This window comes from Dipodomys spectabilis, unplaced genomic scaffold, assembly GCF_019054845.1.
Source record: "Dipodomys spectabilis isolate Male_0828 unplaced genomic scaffold, ASM1905484v1 ptg000234l, whole genome shotgun sequence".
In the NCBI taxonomy this organism is placed as follows: Eukaryota; Metazoa; Chordata; class Mammalia; order Rodentia; family Heteromyidae; genus Dipodomys; species Dipodomys spectabilis.
This window is the reverse complement of record NW_024870911.1, coordinates 9,308,102-9,329,019: the sequence shown is the minus strand read 5'-3', so window position 1 is coordinate 9,329,019 and position 20,918 is coordinate 9,308,102.

Genomic DNA, 20,918 nt, shown 5'->3' with positions numbered 1-20,918 from the left:
TTATGCTTTTGTTTTCAGTTCCGCTTTAGCTTTCCTCATCTCCAGTGGGTTCTAAGTGAAGTCCAAGGAGCCTAGGTAGGGCAGCCATTCTTCAAGTGATAGAACTCATGCTATGCTCCTCTCTTCCACTAGGAGGTGCTCTGATTGGGATTAGGGTATCCTAACAGCTCTCTCTTCCCTGTATGGATTTCTCCATTTCTCATACAAATACATTTCTGTCTATTGCCTCTAAGAGACTAAATTAGAATCTTAGCGAAGGACAAAATTACAATCCTTTTGACCCAGCAATTCCTCTTCTATAAATTTGCCTTACAGATAGACCCATACAAATTTTAAAAGGATATGCATTTAAGATTATTTAATGCATTGTTTCTAATAACAAAAGGTAGGAAACAACCTGTTTATCTAGAGGGGACTAGTTAAATATACCATGGCTCATCTGAGACCCAGAGAAAAAGCAAGCTCTACAGCAAGTCCAAAGGGCAGGGCAGGCTGCTCTACCACATAAGAGTTCCTGACCCAGGCTGCCAGGTAGGCTGGGCCCCCCTTTGAGTATCAAGTATCTATTGAGAAGAACAAAAACTAGGCATTTCAACAAAGAGAATTTATTATAAGCTATTGGCCAATTAATGATCAGAGGACTTTAAAAAGCCAAACGAAGAAAAAAGGAGATTGTAACTCCAGGAAACAGCTCACACCTTGAGGCAAAGAGCACAAAGCAAAAATGTCCAGGTCCCTAGAATACAGAGCTTCATAGAAGAGGCCTGTGGAGTTGCTCAGACCTCTGAGAAGGGTCACTGTCCAGCTGGTGCAAGTGGCTCTGAAGGAACCAAATGAGGCTGCCTTTAGGAATGCCAAAAAAAAAAAAAAAAGGAAAACAGAAAAAAGGGAAGCTGGAGCCTTCAAGCAGCCAGCTGCCACTGTGGGATGATTGCTGCCATAGGGACTAAGGTCACTGCTTAGGTCCTACTGAGAGCAACAGCAGGCAAAAAAGAGCATCCCCACTGTCTTCTCTTGGCTAGCTAACAGGGAGCTGGCCTTATGGTTTGCAGAGTCTGAGGATGAGGAATCAACAGGCCACCGCACATTCATTTTCACACACTCATGCAAACCTTAAAGAGAAAGAGGCACAGAGAGAAAGGCACAGAGGTAGAGGTGTGTGTGTTTGTGTGTGCGCATGCATGTGTGATGTAGCATCAGTGGAGATTGAAAGAAGAAAGATGATGGCAAAAGAAAAAAATCTGTCATAAGGTATCATATAATGGCATCATTCATAGGGACATTTTCCCTTCAGCTCCATAGAAAGCAGCCATAAGGATACATATAAAAACAGTAAAGTATTGGTAACTGTCATTCGGGCAGTTCTTAACCGAAAATAACTCTTTCCATTGGTCCTTTCTAGAATTATCTTAATTTACATATATCATATATAACTATTGCTTCTTAAAAAGACTAAAAAATCCTTTGAAGCAACTGTTATTTGTGCTTAAAATATAAATGCTTTGGGGAAGGGGCTTGAGCTCAGGGCCTGGTGCTGTAGGGAAAGCTCAGGGAGCTTTTTCTGCTAAAGGCTGGTACTCTACCACTTGAGCCACAGCACCACTTCTGGCTTTTTAATAGTTAATTGGAAATCAGAGTCTCATGGACTTTCCTGCCCCGGCTGTCTTCAAACCACAATCCACAGATCTCAGCCTCCTGAGTGTGAACCACTCGGGTGTGAACCACTGGCCCTCAGCTATAAATGCTCTGGTATGCAATTCATTCAACTAAAACCAAAAGTCAATCATTTTATAAATCTAACCAACTCTCATGTTCTCAGTAGCTGTTGAAACATGGGTGAATTTGTATTTGCCAGTAACTGTATTTATTTTTATTTAACAACAACAATAAGAAAAACTCTGTAGGAGGAAAGCACTATGAGACACAGGTTGAACAAAGGAGATATAAAGATAGGTAAGACACAGGCCTGACTTCAATGATGATTGTTATCTGATGGTCACAGGGGAGGAAGACACATATACAAAGAACACAGGAAATAAAAGGAAAGGAGGAAGCAAGGCAGGGACTAAAGATGCTTTTCAATCTAGTGCTAAAGAAGTTTAATTTGTGATGGGACTAAAGAACAGGAACTGTTTTTAAATTCCATCCTGGCAAACAACTGCTCTAGGGCCTTTTACTTTCTCTTTGTTCTGCCCCTGGTTATTGAATCCAGGCCAGACCAAACTTTCCTTGGGAAGATTTTACTAAGATTTGCTCCAGATCAGTTCCAAAAAAGGTAAATCATACACCATCCCTGCCTACCCTCTACTTGGTTGATTCAGAAATCAGAGTCAACTTGTTTTAGAAACTACTCATTCATCAACAGAGTATTAAAAACTGCATTGTCTTTACATAATAGATAATAGTCTCTGCAGTTCCGTATGAGGTGACTGAAATTCCAATTTCCAGGTCTCAGGTTCCTCCATTCTGTACCTTTCTCTCCATGAACTTAATTGGAGTTTCATTGGTAAAGCTTAAACCCAACTTTTGCCAAAAAGTAATCACATTGATGAGCCCTTTCTTTACCTTCTACCATTAAGCAGTGACTGGGTTTTTTTTTTCCTTCACATGAATGTTTTTTCTGATTGCACAATTAAAAACTAAATGACATTTAAGTCAATGCACTCTGTCTCAGGAGCAAAATTGCTGATACTTCTCATTAATGTCAGTAAGAATCAAATAAACAGGATCAGCGATTAAGACTTACCAATGAGCCAAGTGCAATTTGCCCTCCAGATTTTTAGCCATAGGATGCCTTTGTTGACAATGGAGTATCTCTGGCTTTTGAATCTGTGCGACACCTTTGGGAAGGATTTGGAGGGACTCCAGCTTCTCTTAACAAGGGTTCTGTGTGTGTGTGTGTGTGTGTGTGTGTGTGTATGTGTGTGTGTGTGTGTGTGTGTGTGTGTGTGTGTGTGTGTGTATGTGTGTGTGTTTTAAATTTCAGTGAGCCTGAGGAACTCCTTACCATACAAGGCCATGGCTGAGCAAAATATTCCTAGAGAAGCAGAAACCATAATGAACTTCACATACCATAATAGCACTTTGTGCTTCAGCTGAATAATTAGACACAGGGAACAAAATTTAAGGGCACAAAATTCCCTTCATTTTCACACCTCCACTGTGGATAACTCTGCTATCTAAGAACTGCCTTCCTTTTCCCTCACTGATGATTCATTGACTTAAATCATACCCTTCACAAAGCACATACAAGGAAACAAACTTTTCTAGAATTGCAAACTAAAGATGAGGATGTATTTGTCCTCTGATAAATACTCTTATCTCCAATTACCCATCAAAAAGCCAGAAATGGAGCTGTGGCTCTAGTGATAGAGTGTTATCCTTGAGCAAAAATGCTCAGGGACAGCATCCAGGCCCTTAGTTCAAGTTCCAGTACTGGCACGTATGCATGTACACACACAAACACACACACACACACACACACAATCCACTACCACTTATGCCTAATTGACCATGCAGCATAGTAACAATTGTACATACCAATCCATCACTTGGAAAGCTAAACTTTGTAACTATGTGGCTAGGCAATGTCTAAATGTAAACTGAAAAATAGTTTAAAATGTGAGCAGGCTATTTGACTCATTCTACTCCCCATTTTTGAAGTTCCTAACAAGGAAACTCACATATTTTGATATTATGGATCTATCAGCCTCATATTTATTCTGAATGATACCCTTCCTTCTGATTATTATTGGCTAATACACCTGAAAAAAGAGTCTGGTACCTCATGCCCTTCATTAAGTGAGGTTACTAGGATTTCTCTAAGAGCTCATCCAGCCGCAACCATCAGTCTCCTAGGAAATAAGCAACCTTAAAACTGGCAACTTCCCTCACCTAGAATGAGACACAGGCAACACAGTGTGCTCTGAAAGTCCTGTGTTTCTCGGCATTGCCTATCACAAGGCAGAGTCTTGGATATGCACAGCAGTGAAGCACAATATATAGACCTGTGTCTGCTTTAGTATCAGTAAATATTCCCCCAAACAGCAGCTTGTCTGCACCTACCGGAATTCTAGGTACCCACTCTTCTAATACCCACTCAAAGCAACAGCTCCATGCTAGGCTCTGCCTCCTCTCCAGCTGGGCTCTTTCTCCACACTTACTTCCTTTTGTGTCAAGGAACGACTGCAACCAGTCTCCCGTGAAAGGCTGAGGTGGTGAATCACAGAGTTGAACAAATTTGTCCTTTTCCTGTGACCTAAGTAGGAATGTGTACCTCTTGGCTTTTCTGATAGAGAAGGAGGGGAAAACTGTGGCCTGTTACCTCAAAAAACTGTGTCTGATGAGTGATCTGCCTTCCAGGGTGTGTGTCCTGAGATTGCCTCTTGGAAGTTTACGGATCTAGTTTAAAGGTTTTTGACATGGTTACCTTTGCGTATGGTCACCACCATTGCTTTTTGAAGCAATGAAATGAGAACTAAAAAACATCATATCATGAATTTTTTCCTACCTCATTAGTATTCGAATATGTTTTTTTCCTAAGCTCCTTTGATAGGAAACTTCAGATTTGACTTTTATTAAAGACAATTAACATGACTTCAGAACAATCTATGTATCATTCTACCTCCAGAAAAATATTTGTATGAGAGTTTGTTTCAGGTGTCAAGCATGTTGACTGGCATTCGAGTTGATTCATTAGCTGTCTTGCCTCTGGCATCTCTTCTGCTTTACTGGCTTCTATCATCTAAACCTGCCAAAAGAGACTTGAGGCCATACAGATTCCAAAGATGAAGAGACTGCCAGATGAAGCAGAAAAGCTGTAGGAAGCAACATGCATTGTGGGAGAAAGGTCAGTGGAGTTCCCCTGAGACAGGTGTGTGCTAATGTAACCATGGTTTTTAATCTCCTCAGATAGCCTACACCTATACCTAGCCTGTGCAGTGTGTTTAAAAGAAACATAATAGCTAACAGCTGGACTCCTTCTAGCACTTTCTTATCAAGTAAGTTCTAGTTTGCAGCTTTCCAAAACAAAGAGGGTCTCTGACACCGAAGCCTAGAAGCTTGATTTATAAATATAGCATAATAAACCCTGTTAAAATTTTATGACTAATTCATTATATCATAATACATCTATGGAGGGGCGGCTAGTGTATACAAGGATAACTTGTTTTAATGCACTTGAACTTTCCATGTGTTACCTTTCTCTTCACCCTGGAAATTGTCACTTTGTCTTTGTTTTTATTTCAAAAGCTGCCATTTAGCTAGCTACCCAAAGATAGCATCATTGTCAGATTTCTTTGTGGCTAAAATTCAAAGTAAAGTAGAATCCTTATCTTTTACTTATCTTGAATGAAAGACAGAAAAGAACTTGTCTTCCACCAGTCTAACACCTGTGTGTTCTCTCTTATAAAAGCCAATATCCAAGCTAAATCCTGGATGGTACGTAATTGTTTACAGTCTTTCTGGAACCTATGAACGTCAAAGCATTTGTTCCATAAGACAGCCAGGAACCAAGGTGTAATCAAGACTCTTTTGGGTCCCAGTGGACTGAACTATGAGTCAACCTTCCTTTCTTTACCCAATTGGCACAGATAAAGAGCAACTGAATGGCATTTTGTCTTCTAAAGAGGATAATTTCGTTCTATTACCATAAGGTGCTAGTTGTATTCATTTGCAGATTTTACAGAGACCAGCATATTTCAGGAAGGCCCAACAAATCTCAGAAAGCAACTGGCAAGTGGAGAAACCCTGTCGTGGAGTTCAAAACACTTAAGGAAATGGAGTAGGCAGAATCATCTTCCCAGGTCACCTGCCCAGGAAACTTGAGTCAATGAAATCTAAACAGCTGGTGGCTTCAAGCAATGATACCATCTCTTGTTCTCAGGTTCATTTTTCTGCTTAAATCCTTCTGTCACCTGCTTCTTCCCTAGGGGTTTTGCTAATAGAAGATTGTTACCTCTCAGCAAGTCCATCTGGTTCACTAAAATTTATCTCATAAATAGTAGCAAGTCGCAAGGTGGGAAGAACAGGACAGTAGTCTAATTTCTGTACGCAGCTTCCCAGGTTTACAAAAGAAAGCAATACCGTCCTTTTTGCTTGCCATTAACAAGATAATAGAGCTTTCCAGAGCATTCAGATGTAGCCTAGATTGGAATGATAGTTACCTTGCTTGTGTCTGGTATTTTTATTCAGGTTAAAATTGTAAGGCTTCAGTCTCCTCCTGAAAATGACTTCATTTCTTAATCTTTATAGCCCAGAGTGAGTGCAAATCATTTTGGCATATGTGAAAGGTTATGATACAATCACAGCATAAACAAAGAGCAGGGAAATCTTTATTCAGCTAGAGATTCCAGCTGTGTTTCAAGAAGTAATGGATGGCAGGTGGATAAAGGCTCATGCCTATAATCCTACCTACTCAGGAGGCTGAAATCTGAGGACTGAGGTTCAAAGTTAGCCCAGACAGGAAAGTCTGTGAGACTCATATCCAATTACCACCACAAAGCCAGAAGTGGAGTTGTGGCTCAAATAGTAGAGCACTAGCCTTGACTATAAAACTCAGGGACAATGACCAGGCCCTGAGTTCAAACCCCAGTACCTGAGGAGGAGGGAGGAGGAAAAGGAGGTGAAGGTGGAGGAGGAGGAGGAACAGGAGCAGGAGCAGGAGCAGGAACAGGAGCAGGAAGAGAAGAAGTCTTACTGTTTTCTTATTCACAAGTTTGTGAGCACTACCTCTTCCCTTGAACTGTGACTGGAACAGTGTTTCCCAAACACTGTTGTAAACAGGAAGACCCACATTCTGGAGCCACCTGCTTGGGTTGGTATCCTGGCTCTATTATACTAACTGTGAGAGCTTAGAAAAATCACTGAATCTCCACATGTCTTGATTTTCTTTCTTGCAACATGGGAAAGGAAATAGTGTCTACTTTATAAGAAGGTTGTGAAAATTCATTTATCTTCTACATATAGAGTGGTTAGCAAACTGTAAAGTACTAGATATTGTCTTTATTATATGCTACAGAATGCTAGTTCTTAAGGATGTTGCTGGGGAAACATGCATCTGTAGACAAGTAAAACTGCAAATGCTTCATGCTGACATATTTCATCAGATCTGTGAAGCCATCAATTATAGGCCTAAAGTAGTAATCCTGAGGATTTGGCAATTTTCTTGGCTTTAGTTGCATTGTCTTCTTGACACGTGGTAGATAATCCTTTCATATCTTCTTGAGTAACAAAATGTGGCCTCAACTACTGGGTGTCTACTTAAATTCTATCAAGGACTTTGCTAGTGCTTCAAAAGGAAATAGGCACATGCAATGCTATAGCCTGAGTCTTCACCTTCCCTTAAAGTTCATACATTAAAATGCTACCCCTCAAAATGCTGGCATTAGGAAATGGAGCCTTTGAAAGATGAACAGGATTAGCAGACTTAAGAAAAAAAAATAAGAGCTGAGACCACTCACACTTTTCAGTCATATGAGGACACAGCAAAAAGGCATTTATGAACAAGAAACATATTCCCTTTCCAATCACTGAATCTTCCATGACCCTACTTTTGGGTTTTCTAGTCTACAAAACTGGAAAATAACTTCTTGTTTTCTATGTATTGCTCCATTTATGGTGTTTTGTTATGATAGCCTGAGCAGACTAAGACATGTAGCTAACCTTGCAATGATGAACTTTTCCTGCTCTAATATCATACATATAACCCATTGCTTGGTTTCTATTCCTTTTGGGATACACAGTAATTTCATGTCACTGCCAAATCATGGCAGAATCATTATGAAGACATTCTGGAGAGCAATTAAGCATCACCATATGTTGTACTAAGAAGATCATAAACTCCAGTCATTTAATGACAACAGTAACAGCTTTGACCAAATAAGTTTCCACATGACCAAGCAATGACCACCATTGTACTACCCCTGCCTAACCTGCAGCCACCATTGAGATGATAAAATACAAGAGGGAAGCACTGCTTAGAATTGATGAAATATTTATGCATCCCTTTGGGGATTCCTAGTACACACTCGCATATCAAAGATGTAAAGAAGCCCTGTAAGAAAGAAGTTATCTTTCCTGATTTAAACCACATAGGCCGGGCTGGGAAGGTGGCTCAGTGGTAGAGTGCTTGCCTTGTATGCATTAGGCTCTGGGTTCGATTCCTCAGCACCACATAAGCAGAAAAAAGCCAGATGTGGTGCTATCGCTCAAGTGGTAGAGCGCTAGCCTTCAACTGAAGAGCTGAGGGACAGCGCCCAGGCCCAGAGTTCAGGCCTGGCCCCACGACTGACCAAAACAAAACAAAAACTACTTACGCCTACTGCCTCTCTACTTGTTATACTTACCCACATAATGTTACTTGCTGGAAAAAAAACCTAAAAGAATCTAAGCATAACAATATAATCAGAAGGCATTTGTCCAGATGACTTACAATCAAGGCACAGCAAAGAGAAGGAAGATTGGCCCCCTGTCACAGGATTAAAGACAAAGGTGGGGGCTGGGAAGGTGGCTCAGTGGTAGAGCGCTTGCCTTGCATGCGTGAGGCCCTGGGTTCGATTCCTTAGCACCACATAAGCAAAAAGAAAAAAGCCGGAAGTGGCACTGTGGCTCAAGTGGTAGAGCGCTAGCCTTGAGCTGAAGAGCTGAGGGGCAGCGTTCAGGCCCCACAACCGGACCCAAAAAAAAAAAAAAAAAGACAAAGGTGGTCTCCACAGAAATTCTACTACTAAAGAGTCAGTATCTCTATAATTCTTTTTCTTTTTTAATGCTTGGGTCCCAAGGTGAGGCCAATTCTTTAGAACTGGCCAATTCCCGTTTAATAATAAAACACTATTAATACGTCAGTATATATAAAGCCATGAGCTCTGCACTTAGGCTAAAAAATAGTGGAAAATAATAATAATGGAAGTATGTTGCACCATCTGCAAAAATACAATGATCTTCACACAGCAGTAATAGTAATTCTTTGTATAGCTCTGAGTAGGGTACCTGCTTGGAGAGTTGCAAACATCCATCCAATGAGAGAGGTAGGGAATGCTAAAGCTACTGTGAAGCTAGAGGCCAAAGCCACCTCCTTGTCCCTTCTCCTAAAAGGGAAGATGACTATATGAGCCACAAAGCAAATTGCGTACTCATTCAACTCATTCTAGCTCCTTTATGTCTACAAATCCACAAGTACTAAATGAGGCTACAGCCAGCCTGGCATTGGTCATCTGCCACCTGCTATGGCTTGTTCTAGCTCAAGCTGAGTATATAGGGCAAAAGCTAGAATAAGTGGGGCAACTTTTGGCAGGGGGAGAAGGAAAGTACATAAGGAAATGGAAGTTTACCCAGAGATTGACATCAATAGGAGGCCCCTGCTTGGAGCACCAGAGCAGCCAGCAGGTGAAAGATGCCCCCCCACCCCACCCCGCCTCTGCTAATGCTGCCTGAAAGCTCCCACAGACCTGAAGGCCATCTAGTGCTTTGGAAGGTAACCAGCATCTCACACTGTGGCCTGAAGCTCAATTAGAATCATACTTGTACAGTGATTCTAAAGACAAAGGTATTTATCCACAGGGCATGCACGTCACAGCCAAGCTTCCAGTTCTTTCTCTCTGTCAGGAGGCTTATTAGAGTTCCTATAGCTTCTTGGTGCTTCTCACATACTCACAGCCTCTCCATGGCAAGGTGGTATCAGACACCTAACTACATGGTTTCCCACTAAGAAAGGGAAACTGAAGTGAGAAGATTTTTTTAAAGGGGGATTATTTGGGGGCTCATAAAAAATCCTTAAGTTGGTATACTTTCCCCCAGTTTTTCACATTAAGGGACTCAAAAGGAAGGAAAGAAATGAGAAAGGCAATTCAATAGTCAAAAACAACCACATTCAATTCTGAATGTTCTCTTCAAGGCAAACCACTGTTTTCCATTTCCTGTCACTATAAGATCAGATCTCACTGCATTAGCTGGTAACGGCACATTACTTGGCAACATGGAAAAACTTAGCTAAAATACTCATGAGGGAATTTATATGTTTCATTGATCCAGATTTATTATTACCAAAAGAAACCTCATCCTGAAGAGAACAAAGAATGTCATAGTCTTTTTAAATCTAATTGAATCGATTGACAAACAGTTATTAATAGAAACAACTTGGTGTCATATTCGCCTGCTGCTCCATAGAGAGGAGACTAGAGTTATTGATTTGATATCACTTGTCTTCAGGAATTACAGTTAAAGCAAGCTATTTATGGCAACCTTTTAATGAGTGAAGCACAGACAGAGAAACCTCACTGATCAGCCACCCTGAAGTTGGTAACATTAAACTGGCTCAATTGCTCTATGCAGACATTAACAGGAGGGATAAGAAGTAACTTGTCAAAGCAATGAAGATTGTTCCTACATACCAGGAGGGAAGGGAGAACAAAGGAGGAGATAGCAAGGGGATAGAAAGCTATGTGGTCCTATCTACAGCTCTGGGCAAGAATAGAAATCAGGAAAATGTTGACAAAGATACTGGGACACATTCAAATTTGTAATGAAGAACCTAAGTATGATGAAAAGAGAGCTAATCGCTTTAGTAGCAGCCTCTGGAGTTTGCTGAAGGATGGAGAGAGGCCCAAAGAGAGAAGGCATCTATCATCAGTTTCCATTGTGAAGACTACAGTGTCACCATCAAAGCACGATGACTTAAGAACAGGAATGAGTATATGATGGTAGCATATATTAGCATCTCTGTATATATTCATTAATTTTTAAGACACTGTAAAATACAGAGAATTGCCTGGCTTATTTTAGAAATTTAGAAACCAAAATGGGAGCAATCTGAACAAATACAATGCCAGAAAGAGTATTTTTCATTCTATAGTGCACCCTTGTAAAATAATAGATGCAAAGGCTATTTTGTTGGCATGTATGATAATGAATATTGGGAGTAAATCATTTTTGGAAAATAGATATCTAATTGTAAACTGGAGCACTGGGGAAAAAAAGACTTCCTAACAATTTTATCTTAACTTTTTCCTTTGTCTTTTGTTTTTACTTGCCTTATATGTTTTTCTTTGCTTACAAAATTTCCAACTGTTGAACAGTGCAGCACTGTTTTCCAAACATTTTTGCAGCAAAGATCATGGATCCAACTTTCCACAGTCATTACATTTATGGCACCTGACATCCTTGCAGGCTCTCTCAGCCCTGGCTTTGATTCACATTACTAGTCTTCACCAATCCCTTTCATTCATCTTCTCCATAATCCCCTTCCAACCACACCCTCAATACTAAGATGGAACCCATGACTAAAGCACTCTAAAATTCTTAACCGGACACTAATAACCATGAAGAGGAAGTCTGCAGTGTAGGGGAAGAGGTTCTGCAAGCAGACAAACTGACTTTAATCCTGACTCTATGTCCTTCTGGCAGGATGACCTGGGACCCACTACTTCTCTAACTTTAATTTTCTCCATACATAAAATGATGCTGGTTCATAAGAATTATTCTTGGAGTTATGATGAAAACCCAGAAGTCCTTCCCTAAGTAGCTTTCCTCCTACTTTCACATGCTGTGCTTCACAGACCTTGGCTCTGAAGCTTTTTATGCTAGCTTCCTTTGGGGGTTCTCTCTGTTTCTATCTTGAGAACGAGTGAACCAATGCTCAGGAAAGTCATATTTCCATCTAATAGGATATCGGGATTAGCTGAGTGGCTATAGTTTTCATTTGGCCTTTCATACAACAAACTGAGTGATTTTAGGAAAGCTACTGAACCATTTAGACCCTCAGTTTTCTCTTCGGTAAAATGTCATCACAAATATTTATTGCATAATGAACTTGTAAGTGTAAAGTTAACCATAAGTGTGAACATTACCCTGTACAAGTGCACAGCACACAATATTCAATGAACATATACATTAAAAAGGTTCCCTGAAATCTCCCTTTTCTAGATTTAATAGCAATTAAATTACTAGCATAGTCTATGCTACAGCTTATTAAAACCGTGATATAGAACATTCACTGGCATGAGAAAATGTCCATGATCTATTACTAAACAAAAAGTATTTTATATCATAAAAAACTATTACTCATGTCATGCAAATAGGAAAATGGTCTAAAAGTGTTAATCATTATTACTGCTACCTAGTTTTTGGCCCTGTAAGAGATGTGTGTGTGTGTATGTGTTTGTATGTGTTTGTGTGTGTTTGTGTGCGTGTGTGTGAATGTATGTTTCTCTATGGCTTCTGGCTTTCGCATAAAAGCATGAATCCTTTTAGGAATCAAAAGTAAACATAAATATTAAAACACGAGTACAATAATAACAGAAAGTATTATCCGGTGATTCTTCGGTACATAAAGGCTGACAATCAAAGGAGAGCACTAAACACAGCAGGAGTTTGTAGACAGAAGAGAGATCAGCCAAGAAGAGTGGGAAGGGAGGAAAGGGGTCAGAAAGAGGACAAATGTTAAGTCAGGGCTAAGACTCAGAAAGAGCCTTGTCCTCTTCCAAGCATTTGTTGCTGGATTGCAGGGCATAAGGGCATACCTCCATCAGGCAGGTCACAGGCATTCAAAGTTCACTGGTGAGCCTGTAGACTTCTGAGCCCAACAAGCTTTGAACTGTTGTCCCTTCTTTTCTGTCTCAGATTCACAGAAAAGTTGATTTATTTTCTTAATGTAAAAGCTAAAGGATGACCTAAGTGGCCTCCTATGTGACTTTAAGGAGATGGATTTACTTCAATTTGATTTATTCATTCAGTGAGCAATAATCCAAATGCTATGGCCACTAGGTGGCATGCCCCAAATACTATTTAACTTTGGAACTAGAAGAGAAGTTGGTGTCAAGGAAGGAACCTCAGACACCATGCAAGTTAAAAGCATTGTTAGAGACAATAAAATGAAGACCAAGAGAAGCTTTTTATTTTCTTCCTGTTAAAGACCAACAAAATCCCTCAAGCAAAATCCCCACTTCCATGGCAAACATTCTTCAAAATTAAAAAAAAATCCAATGATCCTCTCATTCATATATCCAGGATACCCTTAGATCCATACTCCTCCATATCAATACCTATAATTAATAACCTACTTTGTCAACCAAAGAAGCACCCCCACAATACTTCAAAATTAGAAATGGGTCTCTAGTGTCATGGAAGAATAATATCCAACTACAGATGTGAGATTATCATGAGTTGAGGGGTTCTGGGTAGGATCTACTGTAGTTGAAGAAGGATAAGAATGCTACCCAGGCCAAAAAGAATCAACTCCTTCTAACCTAATAAGCTTCTCTTACTAAACGTCAGTACTGCTATCAAGACCTCAATATTGAGGTATCAGTTATTTGTACCTTAGCATGGATTGGTTATCTCCACTGTCTCTTTTCCTAAAGTAACATACTTTTGGTTATCCTATTTAAAAAACAACAACAACAACAGGATTTTGGCCAGATGGTCAAGAAAGGGATCATTTTGGAACTCATGGAAGGAATACCTGAGCAAGATAAGACACAGCGGGGCCTTAAAGGCTTTCCATATGGCCACCCAGCTCTAGGCTCACCAAACTCTCGATATTCTTGAGTGAAGAGAGGCTAGGGTCAATGAAAGTATAATTAAAAGGAAGCACTCACTGAAAGAGAGCAATGTGGCAAGACACATTTTGCATAATTTACAGATTTGCCTGGGTTATTTGGATTATAAAGCCCTGGTGAGGAAATGTGAAGAAATATAGGAACTTGAGTATTTCTAACTATATAACTCTAACAAGAAGTTCCTCAAATCCCTTTTCCTTTAAATAGATTGAACATGTGAGAGTTGACAAATGCAAGAGCAGATTTTCTGAAAGCGAACGGGTATATTATTCCTTTCAAAGTAGGTACTTTAGCAAGCTGGTCATTCATTTTGATAATGTAGTCCATTTAGGTGACTACTCTTTTGAACTAGCTTGAAAATCTGTCTTTTAAAAAGCATGGTGCTAACAAATCATTCTTTTTGAAAGTACATTTAGATTGTTAATTGAACCAAAAGTTGTTGGGAAGATAGGAAAGATGGTCTGCAAGAATGTTTGAGTTCTGGGAAAAATGAGATGGAGGGCTGAGAACGTGGCTTAGTGGTAGAGTGCTTGCCTAGCATTTATGAAGCCCTGGCTTCCATTCCTCAGTCCCACATACACAGAAAAAGCTGGAAGTGGCATTGTGGCTCAAGTAGAAGAATGCTAGCCTTGAGCATAGGGACAGTACCCATGCTTGGAGTTCAAGCCTCAGGACTGGCAAAAAAAAAAAGAGATGGATTTTGTCATCTCAAATAGAAGGTGTGCTCCAGCGTCACACTGGTGCTTAGTCTCTGTTGGGCCATGAACTTTGTGAACGAACAGGAGCAAAGTGCTAACAGCTTTCTGCACCTCAGTTTGCTCATCTGTAATAGGTGATACTAGTACCTATCTGATAATGTTGCTATGAGATTAAATGAGGTAATGCATGGGAAATACTACCTGGTACTGGTGCATACCATGCTAAATAAATGGGAATACAAACAATAGTAGAAATGTCAACAAAGAGCAATCATAGTAGTCACAGTACTATCTGGCTTATGAACTTAAAGAGGCAATTTTAAAAGCATACAACTTCCCAAAAGTAACAGCTGTCATTAATTTGCAGGAGTGTTCTGACATATTTTCATAAATTGTTTATTGATTATTAATCCATTCTTATTTAAATTCAAGTGACATGTATTTTTTACAAAGAGGTGCTCCACTCTGTATAGATATTCAAAGAGATGGTTTTAAGTTATTGTACCAATACATAAAAAATTGAGATGCTCTATTTTCCAGACATGTCAGATTGTATGTCTTGTGTTAATTTACTGCAAAGATGTATCAGACTAATGTAAATCATTTTTATAAACAGCTAAAATAGATCTAGTCAATCACTCACTAAAATAGATCAAATCAATCAGTCAAATCAATTTTAGGCTGCATGGGCTAGGCTAGCTGCCCAAAGTCCATGGAGGAACCAAAGGGGAATAACAGATGAACAGAACATTCTTATATTTTTAATGCTACTTTTAGCTTAGGGATGTACATATACAAAGCGGAGGAGGAAAAAGGGAGGGAGAAAGAGAGGGAGAAAGAGGGAGAAAAGGGGAGAGGGAAAGGAAGAGGAAGGGAAATGGAGAAGGTAAGGGAGAAGAGGGAAAGAGAGAGGAAGGAAAAGGGAGAGAATGGGGAAAGGGAGAATAGAAGGGAGAAAGAGAGAGAAGGAAAGGATTAATTCTAAAATCACACCCAAGATGACACTGGCTATACCTTTTTTTAAAATGATCTTTTAAAAAGTAAATTGAAGCTGAAAATTAAAACTCTTTCATAATCGAAGAAATTAGGTGGTTTGGTCCTGTCTATGACATGGATCCCTATATTGTAACCATATGAGATCTTTACACTTACCTCTTAGGAAGAAAACTTAAATTGTTCACTTCCATATCTTACTATTATTGATCCCCAGTCATCACTTTTACTGCTAATTTCCCTTGTAAGTGCACAATAGCAGCTGTGCAATCAATTAGTCAATCCATGTGCCATAGCAATGGCTTGTTGAAATGCTTTACTAAATGTATTTGGTAGGATTGGGGTTATCAGGACCTCACTATCTGACTGGGTAACTATTTCCACGCTAGCAAGCAGGGGCTGCAGCCCACACAGCAGAATGGTCCTGTACTCCCATCCATCAGCAGCAGATCTCCTAGAGGCACAAAGCTATGACCTTCCTCTGTAAACGCCGAGGCTCATTTTCCTCTCTGAGGCTCATTGCTATGTGCTTGACTTCAGAGAGCACTATGTCCTTCAGCCTTAACCTTGTCAAGGAATCCATCAATCAATCAGCAAACATTTATTCATCATCTCCCATGGTCAAAGTACCATGATAGATGCTTTAAGGGATGTCAAGAAATATAAGAGGTGGTTTCTAACGTATAAGAGTTTATGTCTAGTTGGAAAGCTGAAGTACATAACAATTCAAAAGGTAGAATCATACTAGGTAGGATATTGAACGTGACAAATGAAGAAGTGAAGGCAGCAGGGAAATAACATTTATCAAATGTCTGTGTACTCCGTGAGGTGTTGCTCATATGCTCTTCATTTAATCTTCCTGCCAGCCCCCACTTTCAACTCCATTTTATAGACCCAGAGATAAAGGAAGTTGCCTCAAGCCACACAAACAGATAATGGCAGAGCCTGCATTAAAATTTCCATTACTTGATTCCAAGGCTCTATTCTGACACCAAACATCACCCTTCCCAGTGTGTACCACACTCCCCACTGAAATAAATGCCCGAAGAACCAACTGGAAGGAGTAATCACTTTGAACAGTGACACAAGACATCATGAATAGGATGTGGAATGTGAGGAACGCTTTAATAGAGCTCAAGGGCCAAGGATAAACCAGACACTTGGTGGTTCATTCCTATAACCCTAGCTACTCAGGGGCTGAGACCTAAAGATCATGATTCAAAGCCATCCCAGGCAGGAAAGTCCATGAGACTCTTATTTCCAATTAACAACCAAAAACTGGGAAGTCGAGTGTGGCTCACGTAGCAGAGTGCTAACCTTGAAGGAAAACATTAAGGAACAGTGCCAAAGCTCTGAGTTTAAGTCCCAGTGCTAGCACAAAAATAAGAAGAACAGGCCAGGAATAGCAGTTGTTTACGGTAGAAAGAAGGAAAACGTTCCTGTTTCCATTTGTACAAAAGGATCTGCACTATAGTGCAGCCAAACTGGCGAGAAAAGCACTTGGTATGGTGCAACCCTTCTCAACAGAAGACTCTTAGAGAACAGAGGTGCATCAAGACGGCTACAACCCAGTGATTCCTTTCTGAGGAGGCAGCACTCCAGGCAAACGCCTGGAAATACCTGACCCTGAATGTCCCAAAACCTTACAACATTCCTTAGAGATTTTTAGTGTGTGTTTGAGAAGGTCATCATACAAGCCCAGCTGTTTTGCTTCATTATACATAATGAATATATTGTTCGTTATATATTAGAGGCACGAACCACTGGCACCCAGCTCAACATTTTCAGTGAGGCAGTTTGTGAAAGAGATACATACTTAGGAATAGAATGCAACATTCACATTTTTTTAGAAGAAGGTTATTAATACAATGCCTTGCTTGTCATGGCCAGGAATTCTAGCCCTGACATCTAGAAAGCATAGGATTCCCCTGGAGATTGCTCCGGGTAACAGTTGAAAAGGGCCAGCATGGACCTTCCCATATCTAATATAATGAAGACAAAGAATTGAGGGAAAAGATGGTCCTGCAGATGTTTATGACCTACTGCTCCTTGTCATCTGTCTACTCTTGCAATTTGTGTTTCTATTCCGACTAGTCCAGCTTTGATTAGGAATACTGCACACATTGTTTCATCCTGCTAGGTCGATGTCAGCTCTACAACCCACATCTACCTTGAAAATGTATCCAGAAACAACAATTTCACCAGCTTTACTACAACAGCCCGTCCGAAATCTCATCACCACTCCCTCTATTGTTGCTGTTGCTTCTCGCTGGCATCCCTGCTCCTGCACTGACTTCCTGGAAGTCCATCCTCAACAGGAGCCTCAACATCACAATGCACATCAGAGCATCAGAAGACGCTCTGCTCCCACCCCTCTCTGTCAGCACTCAGCATAAAAGCCCAAGGTCTAAATATCTCACAAAGAAACCTTCACTCGCCATCTCTTCTATTCCCTCTGCTCTCACCGTTCCCTCGCCACAGGGGCCTCTTCGTGTTTTCTGAGCAGGGCACCTTCTTCCTCAGGGTGGCTGAACTTCAAGTCCTTCCTGAGATGGCCTTCCTCAGCTATCCATGTGATATTACCCTTTCCCTTCCAGTTATTCCAATGTTGTGCTCTGGGTTTGTGTGTGTGTGTGTGGTTAACTGAAGATGAGAGGCTCACAGGCTTGCCTCCAAGCTGGCTTTGAACCTCGATCCTCAGATCTCAGCCTCCTGAGTAGCTAGGATTACAGGTGTGAGCCATTGGCATCCGGCTCAATTTTTTCAGTGAGGCATTTCCAAACTACCCAACTGACTTGGTGAGGCCCCCACCCTGACCCCAAATAAACTCCAACTCACTATGTATTATACTTTATTGCCTGCCTCTCATCCCCACACCACTACCACCAAAATGTGCTTACTGCGAGGGTGAAGACTGTGATTTCTTTTCCTCCCAACACCCCCAAACAATTCCTAATGCATACTGATAGGCAAAAAGTAATAATAGTTGAATGAATGCATCTATCTGGTAATTCTTGGCTTAAAAAGTTTCTAGGTTTTGTTGTTTTGCTACTTTGTTGTTGTTGTCTTATATTCATAAATCACAGATATGTCAGTGTAATCTACCAAGAGGAAAATAAAATTGCATTTAAATAATTTTTTCAACAAGTTGCAGCATTTGTAGAGAATGATCTCATTTTTAAATTATATGTTTGGATATGTATTATTGAACACAACTTATATGCTAACAGCTTAATTATATGTTTGGATATTTATTATTGAACACAATTTATATGCTAACAGCTTAACCATTACAGTATAGCTGGGCATGGTGGCACACATCTGCAACCCCAGTACTTGGGAGGTTGAGAGGTTGAAACAGGAGTATCAAAGATTCAAGGTCAGCCTGGGCTATAAAGCAAGATTATGTCTCAAAAAAAAAAGAAAAAAGCATTTAATATTACATATACAGATCATATGCTATACTCATCTATAAATATTTATGATAGAATAATAGAAAACTTTTAAAAACATAGCAAACAGAGTAAAAATAATATTTGAGAGAATGGGAAACTAGGTGTAACTTTACATAGTTCTTCCTAGGTTAAGTGATTTATAATGGAAATGAATAGTTGCAAAAAGAAAAAAAATACATATAAAGAAGCTGGGTGTGGTGGCTTGTATCTGCCTGTAATCCCAGCTATGTGAGAGGCTGAAACAGCTAGACCACAGTTAGAGGCCAGCTTGAGCAAAATAGTTAACAAGATCCTATCTCAGACCCTTGAGTTCAAGCCCCAGGACCAGCACCTAAAAAGAAGAAAAAAAAGTAAGCTAAAAAGCCAGATGTGGTGGATCACATCTGTCATACTAACTATACTGGAGGTGGAGGTAGGAGGATAATCTGGAGCTAGTCTGGACAAAAGTGAGAACCTATTTGAAAAATAGGACTGAGGGACTGACTCAAATAGTAAAATGCTTGCCTGACAAGGGCAAGACCCTGAGTTAAAGTGGGGGGAAAGGAAAGAAACTATATGCCTATGTTCTTGCCATTGAAAATTTTCCATTTCAGTTTTATCCTCTCACAGAATGGTTTTCTTTGGATTTGAAGCCTGGGGCCCATCATAACTCTGATTTCTTAGGAATTGTTTCTTGGCTAGTATCCGGTATACAATAGTGTTTTCTCTTCTCCTTTGGGTTGCATTATGAAGGTTCTTGTTCCAATCAGCACAATTATGAAATAATAAATATTGCACACATGATTGCCACAGTCCCTTTTTTTGGGCCTATCTTCCTGTTCCACACATTCTTACAATTCCTATCTCCTCAGTATCTGTGATTTCCTCATCTATAACCTGATAGCATGGTGTAATTGTCCTTTGCAATGCTGCAGCCCAACAGAAAGATGCTGTGCCCTGTTGCAGTTTCACAACACACATGCTGTTCCTTCCACTTCAGCTGGACAGATGCCCAGGGAGGCTTTGCCAAGGGTTTGTAAACTGTCTACACAGGCCAGCCCTGTCAGAACTGAATGGCTCCACCCAGGCAGGAAAGGCCACACTATATGTATGTGTCTGCCTGGGTCCCCTGGCTCATGTTTGTTGGGAGTTGGACAAAATAGGAAGTGGTTTGTAGGGCAACCCAGACTCTACCACCTAGCATATTTGGGTTCTGGTAACTGGCTAACAAGAGATACTTCTGCCTTTCAGTAACCACACCCTTTCCCAGGCTGGTCTCACAGGAAGTCAGGCTGAGAGGGAGGTAGCGGTGACTTGTGGGAACCATACCATCTCTTGCATTGCTAACAAACATCTACTCCACCCTTCACCCCAGAAACTGGCTCAGAACTGGCTTTTCTCTTCACCAGCCCTCCTTCCCAAGTGGCTGACTTGGGTGACCTTTACACTCATTTATTTTCATATACCCAACGGGTGCAAGGATGTTACAAAAGTTTAGACCTCCAGGTCCAAACTCTAGTGTTCCATATTTCCTGACACTCACCCCAACATGCCAAATAAAGAGACAAGTAATGATGAAGGTAAGAGGAAGGAGATTCAATTAACATAGCACCGAACAGGCACACACAGGGAGAGGAAAGGTACTCATTGCAATCCACCTTCCCCAGCAGATGTTTGCCTTAGGTTTAAATAGAGGAAAAATTTCAAGCAGGATCCAGTGGTGTGCAGAATTATTAAGCAGTCCCACTCACAGGTATGTTCTGGTGGTCATGAGATACAGTCACAGGTGGACCAGTTGCTGGTTGTCTCAGGAAGGGTCTGGTGAGACCTTGTGACCATAAGAGTTATGGTTGTCTGGCAGGTCATCTATCCAGCAGAGGCTCTGATGTTCCTTTCCTCAGCACTAGTTTCCATGGTAAAGACATTACCATTAGCCCATGATCACCATCATGATCATGACCATGATGGCCATCATCAACATCATCATCATCATCAACGGAACAGTCCTGTCCTTCGTGGAACTCAAAGGACTACAGGAAAGAGACTCACAGTGAAGGAAACATAGAATGCAAGCTGGGATGTTAAGCTTGTATCCTGCTTTCAGTTAAATTGCGGGCCCCGCAGGAAGTCTGTGCTCCTCAGCAAACAGCATCGGAGTACCCGTGATAGGGATCAACTTGCCCACCACAGATTGCACACAAGAAGTTGTGTGCTCAAACATGTTCAACTTCATTAATCAA